The 27,786-nt window shown below is 35.3% G+C and overlaps 1 long non-coding RNA gene across 2 annotated transcripts in view; it reads right to left on the bottom strand.

Moving 5' to 3' along the window:
- The window catches only part of LOC113493166, a 32,994-nt gene extending 11,502 nt beyond the window's left edge, over positions 1-21,492 (bottom strand). Inside the window, exons 1-2 of one of the 2 annotated variants that reach the window (XR_003400549.1) lie at positions 18,658-21,492; positions 1,188-1,234 (exon numbers count right to left, since the gene is read on the bottom strand). This is a non-coding gene — a long non-coding RNA (uncharacterized LOC113493166). Of the gene's footprint in view, positions 1-396; positions 1,235-18,657 lie in introns of both variants that reach the window. The other variant, XR_003400548.1, reaches the window with a different exon arrangement.
- Positions 21,493-27,786: the final 6,294 nt, after the last annotated feature.

Here is a 27,786-nt window from a genome sequence, read left to right on the forward strand (position 1 = left end):
TTACCTACTTTTTTATAACAAAAAGTTGTTAATCTTAATACAATTAAGAAGAAGTAGAGAAATTAAAATACGTAATCTTTTATCTACGCCATAAAATATATTTCAGAGGCATAGATGTTACAGTTATAAAACTCTACAATTTTCAGAATTCAGGTCTACCAAGTTAAAAATTATAAACTTAGCTGATTATTTAGGTATGACTAGAGTTACTATCAATAACTACTTTTAAGAAACTATACACCGAGAAAAGAACTAATTAAAATTAACGTAAATTGAGTAAATCTAATAAGATAGTATTACATTCAAAGATCTACTGTACTTATTTGAAAGAATGTAAAAAAAACTAAAAAAATATTAAATACTTAAAATATTCTATTCTCTTTCAAAATTACTTACATCAACTGAAATAAACAGCACAGCGAAAGACCTTGGACTTCGATTAGACTACCATAGACCGCACTTAGTTCACACAAACTCATTTCAAACTAGTTTTCAATCCATTGCGGCACAAGTTTACACTATGCACTGGCACGAACGACTGACCTCAACGATGTATAGCGCAGAAGGGAATGAAATCGTTTCGGAATTAAACTTGAAAGTGTCGTGGTAGGGGCAGTCATCGTTGCGTGACGACTAGGTACGTTCGGATACACGTCATGGCAATTACCATGTCCCGCGATTATCATTCTTGTGAAGCATTATTCGTCTATTCAACATTTTTGGTTAAAAACTTGAATCAGTTGTAATACGCGGCATAAAAGTAACACTTCTTTAATACTTATTTTTTTTGTTTCTAAAAGTAATTTGTATTGAATCCTTAACCTTACAGTATTTTTATATGTCACAGAAGTTCTAATTCACTACTATAAAGCCTTTAAACTTTATTTTACTTTTAATAACTGAAAACCTTTTAAAACGTGTCCAACAAAATAATGACTACGCAAAACTTGAAGCAAACATTTGACAATAGATGGTTATATTTTTTAAATCTAATGGCCAGCAATTCTGTGTTCTCATTTTAAATTATCTGTACGACAACAATTTTTATTGTCAGTGGCCAGTGTCACAAAAAAGTTTAATGTCGAGTCTACATTTAAGAAATGAGTTTGAATGCCGTGTTCTAAATAAACGCTATGCGAGTATGCTCTACGTTAAAATAATCTTGAAATATAATTTAAAACACTTACCATTTTATATAGAAATTTGGAGCTGGTTCGTTTAACATTCCATAGTTCTGTAACAAAAGAAAATAATGTATTAATTAATGTAGTCAGTACTTTGTGGTAAGGTTAGTAGGGCTTGGCATGCTAATTTATTGATCGGTGACTATGTGCTTGAAGTTGGACCATAAAATTAATAATATGCTCTACTTTAGCATTGTAAATAGTTTCGACTGAAAACTATGTTTACTTGAAATAAACGCCGTGGGTAATTTTTTTAAGAATATCATTACATTCGTCATCAGTTGAATTTCTTGACTCTATCAAACATTGATAGTTTTTCTTAATACTTAAACAAGAATACAAGCGACATAGTAATACGTATAACTAACACCGCCACGCGACTATATGTAAATATTTAAGTTATACGGCCATTGTTTAATAAATTCGCTCAAATAGTTATGTAAATTGCAACAGCTATAGGAAAACATTGTGTTTAAGATTTTTGATTAACCCTAAATTGTTCAGGTTAGTTAAAAGGAATAGCAAGAAGGTTCCAGGGAATTAGGATAGGGACCTATATGTCAGATAATTTCTCTCTCTTTGTTTCAAGTGACTCTTCCAGTTGATTATTCTATGAAAACATATGTAACCTTATACGTCGAGTAGAAAGATTCACCTCTGAAAAATAGGTTCTTATAACTATTACTTCCATTACGAGTATACTCTCACGGTGCCTAACGATTTACTAAGAAAGCAGTCATAAAAACCGAAAATGATCGAGACAACACTGCTTCCGCTATAAGAATAGGCCACCAACCATAGATAGTAGACAGCAATATTTTCTAAAATTTCCCAACAACACAAAGGCGCGAAACCGCTAGTTAAACGTCATTAATTCAAAATTGGAATTTATCGCTCCATTATCGCGCAGGCGCAGTGACGGTAGGCGCGCTATTGTGATGCACTCGCCAGTCGCCACTCGCCACCTCATACCGGCCTATTGTGCTCATCTGATATCTGTCGAACAAGCTTTATTATCAACTGTCGAACCATTGTAAGGGATTTATAATTTCGTAGCACAGCTCAACATAAATATTGAGATCCTATCTGAAACTACGCCAAAGGTGCTCCGGAATTAAACAATATAAAATATCATTGAAAATTTCTACGACGAAATTGGTGCCTAATCGGGACATAATTTTATATTAAAGAGATGATTTCTGTAAGTGTCTGCTACCATGTTTGAACTCCAGGATACTCTATCACACAGCAAAAAGTTTGCATTAATTACAATCTTCTAAAATGTACCTCATACTAATAATCAATACTGTAGTAAATTACCTAGCTCTTTTAAGTTATCATGCCAAGATTTTGAGACTAAGCTTTCTGAAAGCGACATAACAGTTATCTAATTAAAACCTCACCAGTCACAATTACAACTAATTTAATAACAAACCATAAAGGCTTAATACATTTTACTCAACAAATCAGTGGTTCATTACGATCGCTACCATTCAATAAATCTCAGGTGCGCGGGCGCCGACGCGGTGGTACTTTCAAAGCTTTTGTCCCGAGGCTTACGCTACGATCCCATAACCGATAACCATTGTATTATGAACTAACTGTTTTCAACTTAGAAATTCAAACCATAAATTCTATACTTGATCTAATACAATATATTTTGATTTATAATTTTGTTGTTGTGATTGGATTTTATTATCTTGGAGATTTATGTTATTTTATGATATATTCTTTATTTTGTTTGTATGTTTAAATGTATTGCTATTGTTTTTATATTAATACTGTTAACGACTAATTTTAGTGATTACTGATATAAAATAAGTTTTCATCGAAAATAATACAGACCTACTTTACAACCACCTACATATCCGTACAAAAAAAATGCTGGCAGAGGGGAAATGCTACCATTTCTTTTTTTTAAATTAAGAAGGCGCGAGTTCTCGTGTGACCTTTCCGCGAGTGCTTCCGAACACGGCCGGGTTTTTGCACAAAAATGAATGGCGATGGAGGATAGAAATCTTTCTCACGCCAGATGCCATGGGAAATGAATCGAAATGATGCGCTCGTTGTTGTATCTTTCAAACGTAGCGTTTAATATTTGTGTGTTTAACACGATCTTCAATTGTTAGTGCTTAGTGACGATTTGGTTTCTGATATGAGAACTCTCTCACAGATTTTGATAGCAACTTAGTGTAACTTGATTAGGATTATTGCTTCCAATCCAAACAATGCTTAATTTTTCTAAAGTACTTGATCAATCTATACTAAAATTTACATGTAAAACTGGTCTTGCATTGATCACAAACTGACAAACAACATCTGAGCATAAAATCAAAATGAATCATTTACCAATCTCGCTATTGTGGCAGGTATGTTTTTTCATGAAAATCGTCTAAAACCGCAGCAAGGCTAGATGCGCTAGTGGGGATGGATAATTAGGGGAAGTGGTGGGGGCGGGAGGTCATTGACCCGAAGCCTCCGGTTACCCGCCGGCAGATGCCGTCACCGGCTGAATAGTACAGTTTTTTACTGAACCTCACATTGTCTCCCACGTTCAATGCGAAGGTAGGTATAATTACGATGAATTTGAATTTTATTGACGTTTTATACCATTTATAACAGAATTTGAATGACGATGTACATTTCATAGCGTATTAAAAGCTATCAATGTTCCGAATGCAGTAGGAAAACGTGGGCATGAATAGAGGCGTGAGAAAGAGATGTCCAAAATATTTTCGACTCCTATAAAAAAAATATCAACTTAATTAAGAAGAGTTCATTTGATCTTCGATCACTAATGATATCAAGCAATCACAACCTAATGACACACATCACACATCAATACGAATGTAAAACCATACGCGTCATATTTCGGAAACACCCGATTGTTTCATACGGTACACACTACACGAATTTCACACGACTCACTTTAAAAACAATTACAAATCTATTGTACACCACTCAATAACATAAACGTCATCGAATATACAAAACTTGATTGGCAATTGGCATTGGCGGGAGCTCACAATGCCACAATAAAAACATCGCTTTCAATCCGTTTGTAATATGTTTGATTATTATAAGGCGCTTATTAAGGCAATTATTTGCGAGGATACGGATAACATCTATTGTGAACGTGAATTAGCATAAGGTTGCGTCATACGATAGTAAGACGTGGGAAAGTGGCCTCTTAATAATGCTGGCTGGTCTTAAATGGTGAACGGAATCAGTTTTGGATGGTTCGAACTATTTACAGGATTCCGTAAAGACTAAAAAGGAGGTCCATATGCATGTGTGTCTAAACAACGTAATGTTGGCTGGTTTGGTAGAAACTTTAAAAAAGTAAAAGATCGAAGGAGGTCCAAACACAAATGTAATTTATGTAATGCAACTGGCAGGTTCTGTCAAACATTGAAAAAAAAAACGAACTCAAACTTGTTGCCAAGTAATGCAAAACTATCCATTACAACTGAGGGGTTATCTTACAAATTGAATATTCGTAAAAGTAAACGGTGAATAAATCAAAAGACATCAGACCAGACAGTATTATACAGCATTTCATAATTTCTCACGTGACTAACCCCATGTTATTGAGTTCGACGTCCACAATAGGTTTGTACAAGTATAAATGCTTGTAACCTAATACTTTTCTTCCGTATCTGGGCAAGACGGAAACTGTTCATAAAAAGCTGTGAGAATGTCTTGTTAGCCAAGTTGTATCGCCTGGAGGTCTGACTCACATGAAATGACTTTATTATAGACAAAAACATTACCCTCCTTTTAATGTTGTCGGGTAAAAAGTAGAGTTTCATGTGTCCTTAATGACAGAAAATGTGGCCGCGGGCAGTTCGTGTAATGAATATTTAATTGCATGGAAATATTTGTGACCAGCCAAAGTGGTCCTAGCTTTGTTAGCCAAATTGCAGTTATTATGTGGGTATAGACGGGCACAAAATTGTATACCAGGGAGGTCATAGTAAACACAAAGAAAGTAGATTACCTTATTGGTTTTTAAATAACCAGAAACTCAGCCCTATTTAAAGGCTAACGTAACGTTAGAGGTGCAACACGCAGAAGCCTTTTCGAAAACTTGAATCAGAAGAATTAAGGCACACCTAACAAGAACTATCCATCCCTGCCCTGGGTATACAAACATGAACAATGCAAACTTAACGTTATAACAATAATCCTTAAATAACCCAGTCTCTCGAAAAATATATATAATATAGCATTTTAATGTATGTTTATAATTCATTTTTTTATTATTTTCATAATATCTCTTCAGAAAAATACTTTTGCCCGTGACTGTACGTGTACATGTAATGTGTATTATTTACGAGGACATTGTCGAAGTCAAAACAGTTAACAAACTAGTTCCAGTCCGAAGTTATTACACATTTTATTGACGCATAACATTTTAGTTAGAAACGCAGTGAAGGGATCAAAATGTCGTGATTATAACATTATTAATAACAATATCGTAAATAATTATTGACTTTATTGGCTCCCGTATTTATCAGACTTGTCACTTTCCAAATACATTAAAATGTCTTTTATCTAAAACAACTCTACAATTTAATTTAAGTACTTATTATCGCCAAGTTGCATTTACATGGTTGCTATTAATGATTAAAACTTTTTTTTGTATTTTCGAAGTTTGAATCTTTGAATTCTATCACAGACTCGTCTGCATCTCAAAACCCATTAGACAAACATTGTTTTTTTTTTCTTTTTACATGTTAAGTACGTAAGGTCGAGTTCACACTGGTCAGCCAGCATCGCCCTGTCATCATGTCATTGGTATAACGGAACGGCGAATGGATACTATGACTGTGCATGATTCCTTTATAATTGAGGTTCACTCCGTACTCATACAATTTCGTTTTGGAACGTCACGAAGGCATTACCGAAACTACATACTTAGGTACAGTCAGCACCTAAAGTCAATAATCAAACGACGATTTATAAACTACAACAAATCTATAATACTAGCTTTTTTGTATCCTAAGTTTATTTCCTTCCTACTCCTTATACTGTGTTATTTTAGGTGAATGATTGCATTGTGGACCATTTTTAATATTATAATGTTAAGGAACTGTTGTCGCTGTCTGTACATTCATACATTGTAATAAATGTACGTACGTGTCTTTAGAAGGCAAGAAGAACTTGTTTTGAATATAGCTAATATTATGGTACTATGAGATATACTCAAGAATTCGAAGTTACGACACTCAATAAACTTATAAAAGTAGTAAATTTGCTCATAATTGTCAATATAAGTGACACTGACTTTCAACAGACATCTTCTTTTCTTCTATACATTGTATCCAGCAATAATTTCGTTAAGATGAGTCTTATGAATAAATATTTATTAAATCGTTAAAAATAATTTACCTTATAATAATTGAAGATAAACTTAAAAGGAACATGATTAGAATGAACTGGGATATTGTATAACGCCGTGAGAACTTCTTCGCTTCACCCAGAGGTTCAGACATAGTTTGATAACCCAGCCGCATGCAAAAGTCCCCAATCATTTAAATGTAGAGTCACAAAATATGTCTTCTTAACTTATCCTTATAACTGTTGAAGTACTACATAGAATAATGAATTTGAACTTTTATATGGCTGTTTATTTGTCACCATTGCTCACAGAGGCCATTATTATCTTGTCTCATAAAAAGAATGGTCATTTACTTTCTTTTTAAAACGCTTTTATTAGCTTCACTTGTAAGTATGTAAGAAAATCTTGGAATCTTAATTTGACCCACTTCCCGGTCTTCGATTACGATGAAATTTAGTTTATTGGTTATTTGGTAATATTTTTTATTACGATTAAGGCACGTTAAGGTAATACTATTCAATGAAGATATTACATAAATAAAGGGAGCTATTTAGCCTATGTTTTCTGTTTACAAACGGGGAGCTAGGTGGCTATGGTAATTTAGTGTGTAATTTAATCATGGTAAACTTATCCACAGTCTATAAATTATTATTTACAATGTAGAGTTATAATGTTTAATCCGGGCTCTATAGTGTAATTTTTTCGCGCTTTTCTCGAGCTTTCCTCCAAGCGGACTGATGACCATGTGAAAAATTGCATTAAAACCGCAAATACAGAAGATTGCCAAAAAAATCAGAAGCTTGGGTGGAGGAATTGTCCTAGTATGACACTTTGTAACAGAACTTGGTACACACATAGTTTATAACCAGAATTAAAACAAATTATAGTTTTTATCTTGATTTTATGTTCCCGGCGGGCCCGCGGTAACTGCTAGTATCTCAATAAAGTTGTTTAGTTTTACGAACAAACTGCTTAATAAAACCTCTTTACCACTAAAGAGGTAGGTATATTACGTTGGTTGAATATTTTACAACCCTTGGTACAATCACGGTAGCCTCTATTAAATAAGCTGTAACGATATAATAAATACAAACAAGCTTAAGTTTCAAACATACTATGTTCTATAAACGCGTTAGGAAAAAGTTTAACTTTTATATTTAGTAATTCGAGGATATTTGAGTAGGATCATAACCGTATCTTATAGTTTAGTCAGTATTAAAACACCCTGTTAACAATGTTCTTATTTGAATTAAGACTTCCACCGATGTCTGAAAACGTCTTAAAAACCACTATCAAATGTCTCTCTGTTGCTCTACTTTACACTTTACGGATAGAGAGGACAACACATCGTGGTGAATTTAAATTTGTTAATGTATCGATATTCGGTCAAAAATCATTAAATATTTTTGACACCCTAAGGTCTATTTAAGGCAGTCTAGTGGTATGAACGTTGGACTCCCAAGTCTAGTTAATGGTAGCCTGGGACACGCCAGAAGCCCACTGGGGGCTTATGCTTTGATACCATTTTTGTACATCTGGCTTTCGAAGAGAAAAGTAAGATTGACACGTGTATGTGTCTTGAATGTTTCAGAAATTTTTTAATCCAGAAATGGATATTCTCCTACAAAACAATTGCAATATTATTTTCCTGAATTGTGGCCCTAAGTCAAAAATGTTTCATTCCAAACGTAATTTTCGTTTCCCCGAAACTTATTTTTAACCAAGCTATGCACCAAGTACTCGTAATTACAATTAGCTCTTGCATCGTACATCATCGCTGCGCTTACGCAGTTACTCGCCCCGTTAAAACGGTTACACAGCAACCATAACCGTTCCGGTGCCGTATACCCGCACCGTTGCCGGTTACGAGAATAAGAACGGGGAAATTATACTTCAGTATCATTTGTAATTCTAAAAATTATTTACATTTACAGAAATATTTTGTTTAAGAACTTTAAGTTTTTCAGCAACTGGATTATAATATTTGAGTTTTCGAGTTCACCGCAATTTTATAATAAAACTTACTTTGTTTTAAAAAAAACTGCAATCAAAATAAGAGTCATAATTAATGAGTTGAACTTGAGTTAATAGAAAATGCTCCAAAGTTTGAAATAAAATTTCGTTTCCTAAGGTGTTCGTTCGTTCGTTTCGTAACTTTTATCTGTCATTTTTATACATTGAATATGATAGCGATTGTCGAAGTGTCACTTAAGTAAGAGGCCTGCTCTTTTGAGATTGTTTACTAGATGAATAGACTATATTTGATTAAAATAAACCCTGAATGGACTATATAAATCTTTTCCATCGATTGAAAATTTCAACAAATAAATTAGAAAGCAACTAAAACCTTTAATATGACTGAAAATGCTGCTCGCATTCGATTTGTCATCATTGAATATCCGTTGGCAGTAAAAGTCGATTAGCAATTGCCTACTAGGTTTAGTCGAGTACCATCGATAAAAGCGAATAACGACTGCGTGCGTACATAAATCACTATCTCGGTCCCGTGGTCTTACCATCAAATCATCTAGTTCTACCGTAGCAGTTGTGAGAAAGAGAGACTTCTATACGTTATGTAGCGCTCTATCTCGCTTCCAGGGTTGTGAGTGTGGTGCTTTCAAGAGTCGATCGGCGACTTAAACTTTTAATACGTTGTCATCGGCGAATGTCAAACGGAATGATACATCTGTATTAGGAACGCTGGTCGTTGATTTTTATCGGGCACGTGACATGCTTGTTTCAACCATTGCGTCTGCTTTGAATGTTAGTAATATGTTTCAGTGATTTTCCGTTTTGTGAATGAATAAGGTTTTTTTCTATTTTATAAGGTGTTGTTTCTACAGTCTGACGGAAATTTGGACAAAATATTATATATTATATTATTTTTTGACATTTTTTTCAAAAAAATAGACTGAGTAAAATAAAAGTGCAAATGATATTTGGCATACCTATGACGTAGTGTATGTGGTGGCATTTCTTTGGCAATCTGTCATTATTATGCCACCATCCCAATTCTAACAATTCGGTGCTTGACCACATACGTATGACATGCAATAAATACGTAATAATACTTATTATTTGACCAGTATACATATTTATAGCTAAGAATTCACGTCGACACGCCTCAACGGACAATGGCTCTACATGCAGTGACCAGACATGGGAATTATGTCAAGTTCACTATAGTAATGACGTATATTAAAAATGTGACCCTAGGTCAAAAAAGATTTTATTTCAAGTGTCATTTTCTTTTTCTTTAAACGAGAAAAGTTTTGCAAACAAAATTGTAAGTAGCAAAAATATTTTTCTCTCTTTTTTTAAATAGCGCCGTATATTATCTTTTGAATGCGTTATTCTATTGTTTTATCGCAAATCATTGTGAGTGGTCATCGCATCTTCGATTCAGAAAATCGAAGGTACTGCATAACATTACCGATAATGTGTAGCCATATTTAGAATACCATACTTTATTAGAAATCCAAGCATTTCCAAGGAAATTAGTTATTGCATCTCAAAGATCTGTAGACATAAGTATAAGGTGTGTATAATCTTTCGCTGGGAACACCTCTGCAACCTGTTTCCCTCATTTGAGCCTACTTCCGCAGGCCGACAGGCTACACATTCCATTAGTATTATAGCGACCCGTCCTCGCTTCACCTATGTCTTGAATAACATGATTTAATAAATAAATATCGCATTACATCTGTCACAATATAAATATACTATATAGACATCGCAGTCCGTTTATTAAAAAAATAGCCCCAAGAGATCCTAATGTCAAATATATTATGTATTTTATTAGGTGTGGACGAAAACCACTTCCTTTAAGAAGCGTATAACAATTTGCATTATTTTCATAACAACGAAGTTTCAAATCCTTATTTAATATGAAACGAATAGTAGAGTACCTTACAAACACAAAGTTGGCTAATCGTGAGTCAAAAACAGTAAAACCTCTTTTGAGGAAACCACATGACCGCATAATATAGCAGAGATCACAATTACAAGCGAGTTCTACCCTCATTAATGTACAGTTTCAACAGCTCGCTAACGGTTGAGCCTCCTGCGATAGCAAATACTCTACAGGAAACTTGGGGCCTGCTTATATCCACAGAAATCTAACAGCCACAGCTTTCAATACGAAAGTCTCTTTAAATCGACAGATATTTTTAAATTCTTTAATATAGTTGACTTTTTTTGACAGCTTCGTTTATTCAAAACTCAAACATATTTTCGTAATGCGAAACATTTTTTTTATTTGAAATATTTATGGCCAGTCACCCAAAATGCGTTGAGTAAACTCTATAATCAAATAAAGTACGAAGGCAAACATTTCCTTAAATACCAATACCAAAACTAAAACAAATACACGCCCATAAAGTTAGAGCGGCGATTGAATGAATGGAACAACCTCAGTTCAGTTAGCTGATACAATCGATGCATTTGACGTATTTATGTTTTCTTGTGCTGTGTTAGCCGCTACCCACGGCTCTAACCAGAGTGCAGTAAACACTATCTGATAGCCACGTAATTAGTGGCCGGTGCGTTCCGTCCTACGCATTCATTACTTGCGGCCAGTGCAGGTCACCAACATGCAAACACCCGCCGGCCTGCGGCCATTAAATAAATATTGTGTAATGACAGCTGTCAATTTTGACAGCTTTTTAAATTAAGATGCCTTATTTTGCGGGTTATATTTTAGTATTTATTGTGACATTTTAATACCTTTTTTTTGTAAATTAATTTTTTTGGTTATTTAACGTACACACCCCTTGTTAAAGTTTGAGAATAAGCCGTATTGTATCAACACCTAATGTAAGTTTTCAAAAGGTTTTATTACAATGTAATGCTATTATTATTTGACATAAAATTATGTAAGTACTTATATTCACACAAATTTAATAGTTTTTTCTTTACGCTAAGTTTCTATTAATACAGGTCAGAACTTGAATGTCGGCATCATTATCTTTTTACTTCAAACACAGCATGCTCTCGATTATCTAAAAAGCAGCTGAATGAGCTCGCATACCGAGCGGGCTAAAAGGCCATTGGTAGCAATTGTTCCATTTACCCTGCAGGGTAGCGATACATACAAACTAACCGATAATGAAACAAGTTAACACGGCCGTGGCAAATTTTACGACTCTATTAGGCATGTTGGCGGCACAGCGGTCCTTTGCCGCGCTTCGCAGAAACACTAAAACTACCAATTTAGAAGTTGTCGACGACATTACATGTTTATTAAAGATATTGCAATGAAATGTACATTTAAAAAGCTGGATTTATGATGTATTATTATTATTGCGAGTTAAGTTCACATGGGAGACATCTTTTGGTGTCGTAAAATGATTTTGTGTACTTTACGATCGGTTTTATGGTAACCGAATATCCATTTCATGATCTATACTTTAATCTTCTGGAATGGAACATCCATAGTAAAAGAGGAAATGTAGAATGCAATCCCTCGTTTCCTCCACGATAATCGTGTTTTGACAAGAGTGGTAATGTGATAATTAATTCCTTATCAAACATCGAAAAATCTTATCAATTATTTCTTACAAGAAATTGTAAAGAGTTGTCATATTATATTTTAAACAGATATCAATTCGATTAAGTATTATTTATTTATTTAGTTTTCTAGGTAAAATTAATAATAATTAGAGAAGCTATTTTTTAAAGAAAACTGAACTACTTATAGGGTACTTTTGATTCTATAAAAAGGTCGAATACTTACCTATAAATATATTTATTTATCGATACTATCAGTTTAAAAAAGGAACCTTGGTATTTGAAACTAAACAATTTATCCTTCCGCAGTAAACTGCCGATAAGATAACATTCATTTTAATTAACTTTAATCAAACAAATAGCAAATAGTTTCATTAGATTAATAGTATCCGTTTCAACAGTAAAACCTACTGTTGTGATATATCATCAGCCAAGAAATAAATTATAGGTAAACTAATAGAAACGTTTAAACATTCAGCCAACTTCTCGATTTAAAATTAACACGTTCGAAACTTGTCTTTGGACAAATATTTGTTTCCCAAATTAAATTGTATTACGAAGATTTATTTATAGGTTCCATTATTGAATTTTTATGGATAAAGTAATTTGTTTTTAAAGAGTAATAAATATGTCGCGAAGTGTTAGAACTTGATTATTATTCAATTAGCTCCGAGAAAATAATATACCGGAATTTTAAATTTATGAATTGTTGTATTAAAGTAGGCATTCAAAGACTTTTGCTATTTCCTTTTTATTTACATAAAAATGGATAGGTGGTGATAACATCTTAGAAACTGTTGTGTCAGTCCCTTACATCATAATTTCGCCGTGCAAAAATGTTTAACTGAGTATTCACAAAATGATTGCGTTCTTTACAATCGTGTTAAGTGTATAGTGCTAACTCAAACTAAATACAAATTCCGCTAACAATCGTGACGAAAACAAAAAAAAATACTTTAGTAAAAATAATAGCAGTTTCGAGGATTTCTAATTAATTTCATTGCGAACGTTTACGACTAGCGTTCCACTTTGTTACGTTCAGTCTGCTGTAAAATAAAATATAGCGGGCTAAGCGGCCGTTTCATTGTTCGCGTGATTAGAAAGCTAGCAACGTCCGGACTAAGATCGTTTAACGATATTAATTAATTAATAAAAAAGAAATCAGAGGCCATGCATTTTACTCCAACGTTTATAATTTCCTTATAATTTTAAGTGTTGTTAAATCGAACATTTATTTTTTTATTATAATAGCTGTCATTTTGGCGCTACATTTAAAAATAGAAAGAATTTAACAGTTTTTTTGTTGTTGATTTTTTCTGCCGGTTACAACGTTTACAAAATATTTATAATGTTATTAAATTTAAAGTTATTGTCGGTAAGGCGTGGTCGTGGCAAAGCAGTTTTTTTCCTCATCATAAATTTATCATGATAAAATCGATGGTACTTCCACTGACAAGAATTTCTTACCATATTTTTTATACAACACAAAATACTCATAGTGTAAGACCTCTTTTCAAATAAGGTTGCTATTTATTTCAATCGAATATCAACTTATACGCTTTTAGAGCTGCAATAGTCGAAGAAGCGCTCTACATTAAGTTTTTAAGTGCACTTGGCTACTGTTATACAAATAAAAAGACATTTCACACGTACCTACTTTCGTAGTCAATAACTACAATTGCCGTCATTATAGATGATGAGATATAAATGATTGAACAAACTTGAACATGGACAACCCAACAATACGCGTGTCTGAATATACCTCTATCAAAAATATAATTATTACCCGTGAAAGTGGCATAAGCAATATCCGCTAAGGAAATATCGGCCAGCGCTCAAACAATCATGGGTCAGACAAAAGGGCCGAAACAGTTACACTGTGTGTTGCAACAGGCCGAACAACGAGCATGTCATTATGGAGCAACAAACTAAATGTGACCCTCCACGTCTCCCGAAGATGCTCGGATTAAGTCGCCGAAGACGCACACAGATGATGCTTCAGAGGTCTGCGCCGACTGGTCGAGAACGAATCTCAAGCATTTGTGGTGGCCGAGTAGTTTCTCCCAATTACACCGTCTCTAGCCGGCGATTGGCCGCTCCATGAGGAATCCGGCCTGTCGTGACTGTGATAAAAAAACTGACGCAAATTGCCGATACGCCTCGTGCACACAATTTCATGCTCCGGCTTCTCAACGAACAGTCTAGATTCGTCATATTTCTAGCTACGATGCGAACTGAATCTCGATGGTGGCGCGAATCTGCCGCAGATAGAATTAATTAATAGTTCCGAATCTGAAGCTAATGACTATTTAATGCGTGTCGAGAAAAAAACATCTAATCGTTCTCTTTAAGAGCGAAGTTTTATTCAATTGTATTGTTCTAATTGGCGTTTTTTTGTTAACGTGTATCATTGATGTGGTTGGAGGCATTATGGTTCTGACAATGATCTTGGAGCCGCATTAGTCTTGTGGGAAGGTTATGTGAACGGAACGCGTCTATAGTGAGTGTCTTGGACCGCCATGTTTAACGTAATTATTGTTCTATCATCTTTCTTGCAAGGAACCTTTAGATAGGTGATGTGTTTGATTTTTTCTTGCTATCAATGTTTCGGCTATTTATGTATCCCCAAGTTGTTCCTATTTACACGGTGTGATTCGTAAAACCTCTGTTAGTACAAGGTACGTTATCATCGATGTATACTGGCTCGACCAAGCCGCAGCAAGATCGTCAAGTCATCGCGCTTCGTCATCTCACGCCTCCATTTGTCGCAAACCTAAGAACGTTTTTGTATCTGGGTTGCCATATTTCAAATAAACTGTTCCATTATTTCTTACCTCATCTTATTCTACGACATTTTTAGGGTTCCGTACCTCAAAAGGAAAAAACGGAACCCTTATAGGATCACTTTGTTGTCCGTCTGTCCGTCCGTCTGTCCGTCCGTCCGTCCGTCCGTCTGTCAAGACCCTTTTTCTCGGGAACGCGTGGAGGTATGAAGCTGAAATTTATATCAATTACTCAGGTCTACTGTCCCTTGAAGCTGTGAAAAAATCAAACTTCTAAGGCAACGCAATCAAAAGATACAGCCGTTTATGCCGCAAATTTTCGACACTTGCAAGGGAATCAAAACCTACAGGGTGCTTCCCGTGAACTCAGAATCTTGAAATTTGGTACGAAGCAACGTCTTATACCATAGATAAAGGAAAAATTACAAAAACCATAAATTTTTAGTTACATCACATAATATATTTTTTTTTAATAATTTTAAACTTACTACCTATTTCCTCATAAACGCGTAGAGGTATTAAATTGAAATTCATACCAAATACTCAGGTCTATAATACCTTTAAGCTGTAACAAAATCAAACTTCTATGTCAACGCAATCAAAAGAAACAGCAATTTAAGCTGCATATTTTGAAACTCGCAAGTACTCGCAAGGGAATCAAAACCTAAAGGGTACTTCCAGTCGACCTAGAATCTTGAAATTTGGCACGAAGCAACGTTTTATAGCACACATAAAGGAAAAATACCGAAAACCTTAAATTTTTAGTTACATCACATAATAATTTTTTTTTTAATAATTTTAAACTTACTACCTATTTCCTCATAAACGCGTAGAGGTATTAAATTGAAATTCATACCTAATACTCAGGTCTATAATACCTTTAAGCTGTAACAAAATCAAACTTCTATGTCAACGCAATTAAAAGAAACAGCAATCGCGAGTCCGACTCGCACTTGGCCGGTTTTAATAAATGAACGAACTTTGTAAACCTTTCAGGTTTTACGGAACCCTCGGTGCGCGAGTCTGACTCGCACTTGGCCGGTTTTTATATTAAATTTTAGAACATTTGTTTCCTCAATTTGCAGTTTTTGAGGATTTTGGTCTAGTTATGCTTGAGGTATATTATCACTAATGACAAATGCTCCATTACAGGTTATATAATAATAATCACCTTTTTTGTCTGTTTAATAGCCCTTAAGCGTTAAGGAGTGGCAACTGGCCGTGTTTTAATTAATAAGCAAGTTGACGTCATCACTAAACATGGCACATTCGGCATTAGGTAACGAACATTTTTTACTCCTTATGCTTTGAATCCTACCAAATGTACGAAATTCCTTCAATCATGCTATTTTCAATCTACATAATAATATCTTCTTAAACGAATGGCAAACATTGTTATTGTAGGTATCTACATTATCAGTCATCATTTTGATAAGAGCTGTTAAGGAAAAGGGGCTTCCTTTTGTTAATCTATCTAGATTCTAAATACTGATTAAAACGTATAGGGACATTATGTTCATTGAGCTTGATATAAAAAAAACACTTTTTACACTAAGAAAAACAATTTAAAAGTCATTTGTCTCTACAATGATTTCAATTCAAAAACAGAACAGAACTTTGAATTTCGAGCGCGGCTACGATCACAAAGTTATTAATCCTCGAACGTAAACATATATTCTCTACGTTCAGTACTTAATTCATGATCTGATTTCGGCGTTGTTTTCTTCCAATTAGATGTGGCAACACAGTTGGATGGTTATCTCCGGACAATTCGTTCCGGGCGGAGGAGTCCGCGCGTGACGCCCGCCGATTAGAAATCTCGTCTCGGATTCCGAAGCCGACTTGCCGACGATTGGCCAGTTCTATTAAACTCATGCTCCTATTGGCTACAATTTTTTATGAATTTCTCATTATTTTTCGGTAAAAAGTCGCGGTTGAAGTAAATTGACTGAGTTGTGACATGACTTGGTGTTTTCAGTTGGTCAGTTAAGAACCGAAATAGATTTTACAGAGCCTATAGACGAGATAGGTTCTAGAACATTTTAAAAGTTATTTCAATACTGAATGCTGAGCCGTAGATAATCAACTGTTTGTTGAACAACAGGCGAATGACATTGCGTTTTAAGGCTTAAGGAAAACTTATAAACAAAATTAACAGATCCCAATCTTCTTAATTAATTTCATCTAACTTTAAGTCCAAATCTAAATGAGATATAAAAATAATCAAATATAGTATCGATGAAGCTAATTTTCAGTCATAAACACAAATTCTATTGGAACATTATCATAAAATCGGGTGATTAACATAGCTACATATGAAATCAACCTAATATTTATCATTTGTATTCGAGTTTAACATTTTGCAAAATTTTGAGATGAGCCAATGACCTTGGCATTGGAAACCCATCGGGTCAAAGATTCCTCGCCTGCAAGGTCGAACGTTCAGAGCATTAAGTAACAGAACGGAAAACAAACATGACGTGTCTAGACAAAATGTAATTAGTTTGTTTAAGTAACCCTGCTGTAACTATGTTATGTGAAGTTTATGCTTAACTGGTATTCGCTAGGTTACCCTTTTGGTACTTTCCTTTAAAAACCCGGATTGACAGCAGTTTATATTAACAGAGATTAGTTTCGGCGTATTTTTTGGAATATGTAATAGGTTTGGAAAAGCAAAATTTACCTTATATGATATATCGTCCTGTATGGTCGGTACTCAATTGAAACGGTAGAATTTAATTTCGAAGATTTTGATGCAAATAATAAGTATTATTGTATAACGGAACATCCAATGAACTCCAGCGTTGTAAGCCAAGAAACCTCACAAGTCGTTTCCTTAATCGTATTTGAAAGTTCGTTTTATTCCCATAAAGCTTTATTAAAATCTACATCGATAAGAGTGAAGCCGCCCACTCTACCGTTGCCATGGTTACCTCCCATTTACTTCGGGTTATTTTGGTGATTCGTTCCTGTACACGACAGTAATCGATTTGCTACGATTCAAAACCGAATTTTAACACCTCAAACGGTCCCCAACGTTTTGAGACTATCTATTTTTGAGGTTTTATGCGTCTCCATAAGAATATTTTCCATTACGTAAACTTTGTCTAGTGAATGTGGCTGTACATACAAATATTTTACTTAATTGTGTTTCTTACCGGTTGTGTTGCGACACTTGACAAATAGGTTTTTGCTCGTTCGTTCAAGTATCCAAGTTTTTGTTACTTTTTGCTGTATGGCTAGCAACAATGACAAAACAATTTAAAACTTTAAACAAATGAAACAAAGATTGTTCTTTCGGTACTTTGCTTAGTAACGGCTTATAACTGTCGGATGAAAATTTCAGTTTTAACTTTTCTAAGACCTTAGAGAAGGAGAAGCCTTCGAGTGCGACATTATGAAACAACAGTGAACGAAATACAAAAGAACAATGACCCAGATCCGCCAAAGATAACCATCGAAGTGACGCATGTGTGGAATCGATAACAGTAGTGTACACGCACGCACTCGCGGACGTTATCGAACCAATATTTACTCAGGTAACAGAAACACGCGAAACGCTGCGACCGTGTGAACGCGCCCGGCTTTTACACTCCACTAAATTGTGTTATAGAACCCTTAGAGTCCGCTGGAAGGGCGCGCTCATTCAACTAAACGTCAGCACACCGTCGTAGAATAAAAAATATTATACCTACCTATTCATCGGTCAACAGCTGCACCGAAACGGAACGGCAGATGCGCGTGAGCAGTCGACGCTGTTATTATAGAAACGACAAAAAGCGGTAGCCAGTTTCAAAGAACGCGTGGATTTTTCACGGAGATAGTGTGGAAAACTTACCGTCGGTCATGAAGCGGTGGTGCGGTGGCAGCGCCGGCGCACTCACTAACAGCACACGTGCACGAACGCCGCGGGCGCGCACCTGTCGCGGAATGACTGGCCATTTCCATATTAGATAGTATTTATGAACGGGCGAGGCGCTCGCGCAGCCCGACGCGCCGAAGTGGACTGACTGCCGCCGCGCGCGCTACCTGCGCCCACCTGTCCCCCTCCGCCCCACCACCAGGAACCGGATGGTACTCCAAAACAAAACGGCCAACAAAGGACGTGCCGCGAATGTTCGCGCCACTGGTCCGCTCCATATACCGACGAGGGTCGGCGAGCCCCGGCCCCTGAGCGGACAACCCTGCGACTGTTTACTAGCGACACCTGACTCGCGCGCTGATCCCAGCCCCCGTCGATCAGCACGATGATTTACGATCGCCCAATCGTACACGCTTGTTGTTTTCCTAACTGAACCGACTCAATTTACCGATGACGTAAAAAATGTAAATGAAATAAACGTCGAAGTGGAACACAAAGAAATTACTGACACACGAGGCGACAACGCTCTGTCACCTGCTGAATTTGCTCAATCGGAAAGAATGATTGCTCAACTGATTGTCGAGGTACTTGTAAACACAAACAATGGTTTTACACCGGGTGGACATCCGAGGCCGGTTTCATCGTCCGTTTTGTTCATAACAGTGATTTGGTTACGTTTAATTTATTTACAAATCGGTTCCTGTGTTATTTGTAAACGGCCGCCGGTGGACGCCGCCCGTTATTCATTCTTATCTATTGTATTTGTAGCTGATATGATAGCGGATTGTCCAATGGTGCTGTAATCAAATCTTTTCGTGATTTCGTCCGCATCAACGTTGAACAATGTCATATCGACAACCTTTTCAATGGGCACTATATTCTTTGCTATGGACCGCTTTTAGATTTTAAATCAAACCTGCATAAATTCCTTGTGATCCAAATAGAAGTACAGAGTAGGCGGTCATTAAAGTCTCATCATCTTTCCGTTTTTGCATTGACACTGCGTGGAAGTATGTGACCTCAACAATTTTGTCTCATTATTACGACACATGTCCCACTTATCCCTAATCGACTCCAAACTTCTTTATTTATATTTTGAGAACAACAACTTTGCCAAAGCAGGCCAAGCTTGTGTTTTCTCAAACTAATGCATACTTAAGCGAAGTGAAATGCTCATAATTGTGGGAGGTATTTGTATAAGGAAAGGCGGGAGAAAATTTGGGTCTTGAAGCGGAACATGTAGTGTTTTCTCTCTAACATTTTGATGAGTGAAGAAATAAGTCTATACAGCAGCCTACATCTTTCAATCAGTCTTAATCTTTCTTAAATCGCGTTCAGAAGACAAGTGTGCATCAACGCACTCTTCACACTCCGTTAAGTCCCAAGTGACAGCAAATTTAACGGCCCATAGAGCGAGCAAACAAACACGGCTAAAACAAAGCATTTATAAGTAAATATTTAGTCACAGTTGGAGTTTATCAGACGGAATGTACTGGCTGGTAGGATTTACATCGAATTCACTTAGTCGTGTTGGAGCGATAAACACATGAGGTGCGCGGCTCTCGATAGCGCGATACGTCACGGCACCTGCTGATAACGGCCACGGAACGCTGAATTTTACTCACTTTTTATTTAGGTACTGGAGTTTTAAGAAAATTATTATAATATCGATATATTCATTTGTGGCTTTTTACCAACCAGTAAAAACTAGGAGCAGCTAAATTATTTATTTTGCTTTTAGTTCACCTATCAGACAATTAATCCACTATTTTTCGAGAAGATTTGAACATTTAAAGTTCTGCTAATTTTCAACTATCTTCAAAAAACTCTTCATAACTTTGTCAACATAAAACCGTAGCAGAAAAACGAATAAGTTTAATAACGTTGCAGAAAACCATGTTTCTAATATGAAGCTAGTAGTAATTAACGTCTAAATCACATGCAGATCTCATTCATGGCTTTCCTATAAACCTTTTTGCACTCAATACCTCTGCATACTCATTCAAAACCAATTTCCTATCCTTACGCGCATATCCGCATACAACTCGTCTAGTTTTTCTCTCGGTACCACAATATACTCTGATATCAATGAACCGGGCAGGATGTGGCTCGTCCGGGGGAACAAAAAGTACTCGCAGCCTCCTGCGAGCTTAATATGTGCCCTGGGATTGATCCCGTTTTGGAAGCGAGATAGCTGACACTGCGCGTAGCTGCATCTCACTCCCACAAGACCAAGTATTTTGTTTCAATGGCTGGTGGTACAGGCACTGAGAGACAACAAAAAGGAAATAAAACGTACTAAATATATAAAAAAACATATCCTTGACAAGTTAATAAAAGGTTAATAAACTTCTTTTGAAAATAAAGGCCACGTGATTTTGATTCTTTATTAATTTTCGGCCAACATCCTACGTAGTAAATAGTCACTTACAATAGCGATCGATTCATAATTTATCGTATTGTTTATAAGTATAAGGAGCTTAATTAGAAGCAAAACTTTGTAGAGCCTATGAACAAATTGATCATAAATTATCAATTATGATCAACTTGGGGAGACATACATGTGGCAAAATTATCTTAATCTGTGGCATCCCTAGCAAAATGGACCATAGAGTCATGACTACGATATGAAAACCGAGTAAAACGGAGAGACTCCTACTAGCTCTAAAGTAATCCAGGTTTTCCAAACACTCCTGGCTAGATCACTAGTTCACATAATTTAGAATAACCGATCAATTGCGAGTCAGCTTATATTTTCGACTGAGACCAGATTATGCAGATCCCCCCTGTAACCCGTATAGCTATATACAGTTATTTATCATTAATGGACATTCGCGGTGGTGTGATAACGAGGTGATTCAGAGTATGTGTCACCATTCGGTGGGTATTCACGGAAATATCCAAAGGTTAGTTAGTATACAAGTAGTTTTTGCTATTATCTGCCTCTATTTATAAATGTGCAGCAACTGTATGTATCATGTGACAATAAATACGAAAATCAGAATAGACGTATAAGTGCATTTACAAAAATTCTAATCGACGAAATAACAAGGTCTTCATTTAATTAAATTTTAGGCTATTCTTTCTTGTATTTTTGAGTTTAGCGAAGCTAGCAAATGGCAAGTAATAAATATTCATACATTGAACAAAACTGTTCAGTGGTAGTAAGGTTACAGAAGCCAGGTAGGCAATAACTCAATATAAGATATGGGATTCAGCCGTATCTAGGAATCTGATCTCAAAATAAGATTGCCTCAAATATGACAAATAAATGTCAGACACGGAAGAAAACAAACAAGAACGTTATTTGCAAATCGTTTGAAATTATGGTTCTCCTCTTTTTGAGTCCAAAAAACACGAAAATAGAACAACCTTTAACTTTTCAAACAATACAGTCTATTAAGACAAACATACTGAAAATCGTTCACGACACGAAACCCAGTAAGTAAACACATAGACAAATGTAAGTGATCATGAACACGGTACTATGAGCAACAAAAATCTAAAATACTGTCAAATTTCCTAGACTTCTGAATACAATGAAATTCACTAACTTAGTAGACGGACTAGGACATGGATATCTTACGAAATACTATTATTCTCTACAAATTGCAGATGTGGAAGTAAGAAAGCGCACTGCACGGTAAAAAGTAGAGACTATCTTCTACAATTACAATGAAATTGCGACTTGCCAATTTTACTGCAAATGTTTAAAAAAAATTGTAATTCAAGAGTCCCCAAAATTTTCAGCACACAATACTCAATTGTTTATTGCATTCCATATGCTACAGAGATGGTAATAAAAAAACCAAAGTTCAATATGGACCCTGTTCGGCACGCAAAAATTTAGGAGAGAAGAAGAGGGCCGATTTTCTTTGTTATGTGCGTGATAAACAGCAATACATTGACCAAGCGCGGGAGAAGTAACACGGAGATTCAGATTTAGTCAATTAGAGTCTGACACTACCCCCTTCCTCCCCCGAAATTCATGAAGATCCCCCCTCATTATAAAAAGGGTCTTCTAAATTATCAAAACTTTTGTTATCGATCATACCGTCGTGCCATGTCCGTGGGAACTGACGCGACGCTCCGCCACAATCCGCTGTCGTATTGGGAAACCGTGCGTGCGTCAAAGTGTGCGAAAATGTCAATTGTATGTATTGTCGTCTACGCTTTATATGAAACTTAACTGTGATACGTATAGAAAGTTTTAATGATTTCTAATAGCGATGATGTTGACAATGTTTACTGATTTCTTTTTTAATTTAATTAGTGTAAGTTTATTTTATTGTATTATGTCGAATAGACTGCTTAGTAATTAATTAAATTGACGATTGCAAGCAATTGTTTTTCACTAACCTCCTAAACATGTTTAATAAGTAAAAAAATATTATCTCTATATTTCACACGGCCCCAAAAGGTAGTTTTGATAGCACCAACAAGATTTTACTTCAATAAATATTGCAGTTTAAATGCTACAGGCTTTTATTCCTAAAAGGACCAGCTATAATTTGCTTCCACTCTATATAATACCTTTGTCCGTCATTTAAATCAGTCCACATTCTCCATCTGGTTAGACTGGAACTGGTCCCCATCCTGCTGCAGAACAACTAGGGGTGATAGTCTTTTGTCTTAGACTGCATCCGTGAGAACTCAACTCTATCAAGTTTTATTCCAGCTCTTCTTTAAAATTATAATAAAAATAGAGATTTTGTAACCATAACAAACAAAAATCTAAATAAACCGTATATTATTTACATGTATATTGATAAAATAAACTAATAAGTATTTCAATTTCTTGGTTTTTTAAATCTTTTTTAGTTAAATATAATATTTTTATCGTTGTTATATAACTCACATAAAGGGCTGAAACTACATACAAATACTTACTAATATACATATACTGTAGCCTAAAAGAAATTGTAATTAATTTTAATAAACACCATACTCCATGCTACTATATCAAACGAATAAAAAACCCAGCAACATACATTTCATACACATGTTACAAAGAAACCACCCCTTTTTAAAAACCCATAAATTCTCTCTAGAAATATTTCGCTAATAAAACCATTTTATTACGTCAAAACTGTCTTTCTTTCCACCCAGTTTGGTAATATAATCGTTCCTCAAACCGTTTATTTACAAAGTTGGATGTAAAGAGGTTTTATCGCATTAATTAGAGTCGCACAATGTAATAGCTTTTTCTGATAACTGTCACATACGGCGTCTGTAATGTCAATGACTATTGACAGCCATAGATAATCATTTTGAAATATTACTCACGAATTCTGTATAAAAGGTGTTCTGAAAATGTATTGCTATCACTCATGTTTAAAAACAGTTCTCAGTATCTCTGCCAAATTTTTTTTTTTAATTTAAAAGTAATGGCCTTAACTTTCTTTCTAAAAATAATAAATTTATAGCCTGAAATTTCCAGAAAATTGGTCTGTATTTTTGTAATATCAGTATCTTTAACTATTTAATTTTATTCTCAATTATGAATATGCGTTTTTATTTCATTCTCCCTTAATTCGCAGCTCTACATTCTCCCTTAATTCGCCCGACAAGCAGTAGACTTAATTTTTAATAACTTTAAAAAGAGAATAAAGCTTTAATTTTTATCATGCGGGACCCTGTTCCACATACCTAGCAACACCTTGCGAGCTATAAGGAAGGCACAGGCGGGTGGGGTAGGAGGGGGCGTTGGGCAAATGTTCCTCCAGGAATCACACAGCTGCCCCCGTTGCGCGCGCGCAGAAACAAATGCCAGCCTTAAATAGTACGCGTAAAACAAGGTATACCAGTATTAAGTACATATTTATACGGCAGATGGGATACTCGTATGTTTATGTAGTAATGGCAAAGCAAAAAATTCTAATAACTTACGTAGCTAATTCTAATATTTTATAACGAGTCTAGTATTTTAAAGTATTTTTTGAAAGTGACAATTATACTTAAAGAGATGAAAAACAGCATTTTACTAACCGCATAGGTCCGTAAAAAAGTAGATCTATAAGTAGAATAAAATCAAAGACAATGAAAGTCCTTATTACACAAGCTAATACTCAATAACTGTAGTCCATAATTATTAGACCTACATATGTCTCAAAGAATCTTAGAAAGCTAAATTACAAGACTTGACTGGTTCTGGTTCTCAAACTAAAATTTATATAACAGATAAACATAATTAAATTAGTATCAAATAAACGTTGACATTCCAGGTTTACCCGAATGACATTATCCGAAACCCTTTATAATGAACAAATACAATCGCGATATATTGAAAATGTTAACAAAGAAGGCTCTATAAATTACTCTTAACTGCATTATGCGTTCAGTTAAATAGGACAAGGCTTAGTAATATCAATAATCCGATACACACAAAACTAATTCAGAAGTCCCATTCAAATGTTCTCTTATTCTGTGAAAAAGATTTTAAATTGTTGCCGAAGAAAATTCAAATATATTGCCTTGTGCCAAGTGGACAACAAACTCTTCTTACATATAAGTTAAAGTTTCACACATTTACTGTTTTAAACTTCTGAGAATAATTTCAATGTGATAAAAGGCTTTATTATCAATAAGCCGCGGTGCTATTGGCGACTTCCCTACGGGCGCGATGCGCGGGCGGCTCGCATGCGCGTGGGCACATCTGCGCGCGCAGCTGCCTGCGCACGCGCCGAACGCAACGTGGAGTCTCTACAGAAACGGTTAAAAGGACAATTGGTCTTTTTTTTCACTTGAGTATAAACTTTAGTAGAATAGAGTGTTTTTATCAGCTGTTTGAGTTTTGAGAGGGTCTAAACATCGGGACAGAATCAAGTCTTCGGATCTAATCAATGTTGTAGAAAATGCCAGAGAATTTTGATACGATTATAATAGCAAAAGCATTGCAATACAATGTTACAATTTGGTGAGATTTGCCAAAGATTAATTTGGCAAATATAATATATATTGGCAAATATAAAGCTGGCACACAATATAACATAAGCTTTATATATCAATTTTAATTTTAATTAAATCAATGGGCGGTAATTCCCGTCCAAATAAACATTTCCTTTTAAAATCAATACTGTAAAACACAATTGTCCAAGCGTCGCTACCTCCTTAGAGCGGTGTGCGCACGCGCAGGACGCAGTAACCGTCGGATGCATAAACTATAATAATGATTCAATCGTTCTGAAACGCAGGAAAGTATGCTCTACTTTATTTGTAATTATTATTATTTTCACCGGCAGCACTGGCAATGTGTGTATTATTAAATTTTAAAAATTCGGATTATTTTTATGATGATTACATATGGAATTAATACTCTAGAATTGTCAATTTTTCAGGTTTTAAAAGATAATATTATGATTTCAAAAACGGAACGACAAAAAGCTTGTAAGTTGTTTTTATTAAATAAAAAATAACCTGCACACATAAAAACGACAACTGAATTTTAGAGGAAAAGAAATTAATATTCAAGATAGTAAATCAACGTCAACTTTTACACCCAATTAATTTCATATTTATAAACGTCAGTGCAACCACGATTGAAACTTAAAATAACATGAAATAAACCCATAAAAGTCAGTCTTAAAACTTACTCTATAAAACCCTACTTGTAATTGAGGTGAATGCGGTGAACGATCTTAACTTCACGGGCTCTGCACATGTTTAATTACATAAATAAAATGGCCGTGCTCTATGCCAGCCATTGTCCAATCGGAAGCCGCGAATCACCATTTTTTATAAAGTCAAAAATGGGCTCAGATGGTATTTTAATAAACAGTCATGGTTATCTTAATGAGGATAAGAATCTAAATATTTCTAATGCGATTCTGTTTTGTTTTGTGATTTATTTGCGCTTTTAGTTTTGTTAGTAGGTAATTATTTAATGCATGGTTATAAAGCAAACTGTTTGTTCCTTGTTAAAAAACTTAAGAAGTAACCTAAAACTTAATATCATTTGAGGTCTATTTTTCTGAATTTATCGATTTTTTCTAAATTGTTTATAGCGATAGCGTAATTATATGTCTTTCACGCAAAACGTAATGATAGTATTTAAGTGTTTTAATCATCAAAGCACATCGCAAATGAACATAATAATATCAAAATGTCTGTTGAAACGGACATTAAGAGTAAATATCGAATTTATGAAAATCAAGAGGAGAGTTAAATATTTAAAGGATCTACTCAATGGAGAATTGAATATTGAAAGTAACCATCATGAGCATGATTCATTATTAAATGATTTCGACTAGTTTCGGACCCAACCGGAGTCCTTAATCATAAGCAGACGCGGGGGCTACCCCGACAAATACGCGAGTAAACCGTTACATCATTTAATAAAGTGTTGAATATTGGTTAGTGACCGACGCCTTACGAGTGATTCACCTAGAGCACGGTCCCAATCGCATCGTGTCACCACTGTAGGCGTCGCGGGGGTGGTCGGGGGCGTACTTCTTTATACTGTCCATAGTCTGGACAAGAACTTGATTGTGTAGGCCTTCGATCTCACAGTAAAATAAGGTATAAACGCCCTCAGAAATTGACTTTTCTGTAGTAGTTTAAAAACACAACAAATTTTTACTTTGTCTGAAATGTAGAGTTGACATTATTGGAAAACTGATGGTACGGATAGCCGAGTGGTTTGAGTGTACCCGGCATTTGTAGGATCCAAGTGCTGATACCGATACTGGGTGTCTTTGTGCATATGATTAGAATGTTTGTCAAAGGGGGACTTTCAGCTACACAGGGATAAATTCCTCAATACGGGAGCAATTTTGTTACAAAAAAGCTATCGTTGCTGTCATTAGGCGGATTCATAATTATTTGTCAGTCAGTTATCTTACTCAGTTCGTGATTACGGACTTCGACAGGGTCCGAAACTAGTCTAGTGACTATATATCTGGAAACAACGGCCAAAAATTATGTATAAAATAGTATCGGTCCTATAAAAAGCTTTATAATTTTATTAATGCTTACAAAAATAACTGTAAATAAAAACCAGTCGATATTTTCCCACGGATCACTAGAGAAACTACGCCCCATTTTCCGCACTAATTGATTTGTGCTACAATAAATATTATTGTTATTACGACTAAGCTGTGCTAATAG

This window comes from Trichoplusia ni, chromosome 4 (genome assembly GCF_003590095.1).
Source record: "Trichoplusia ni isolate ovarian cell line Hi5 chromosome 4, tn1, whole genome shotgun sequence".
Lineage (NCBI taxonomy): Eukaryota > Metazoa > Arthropoda > Insecta > Lepidoptera > Noctuidae > Trichoplusia > Trichoplusia ni.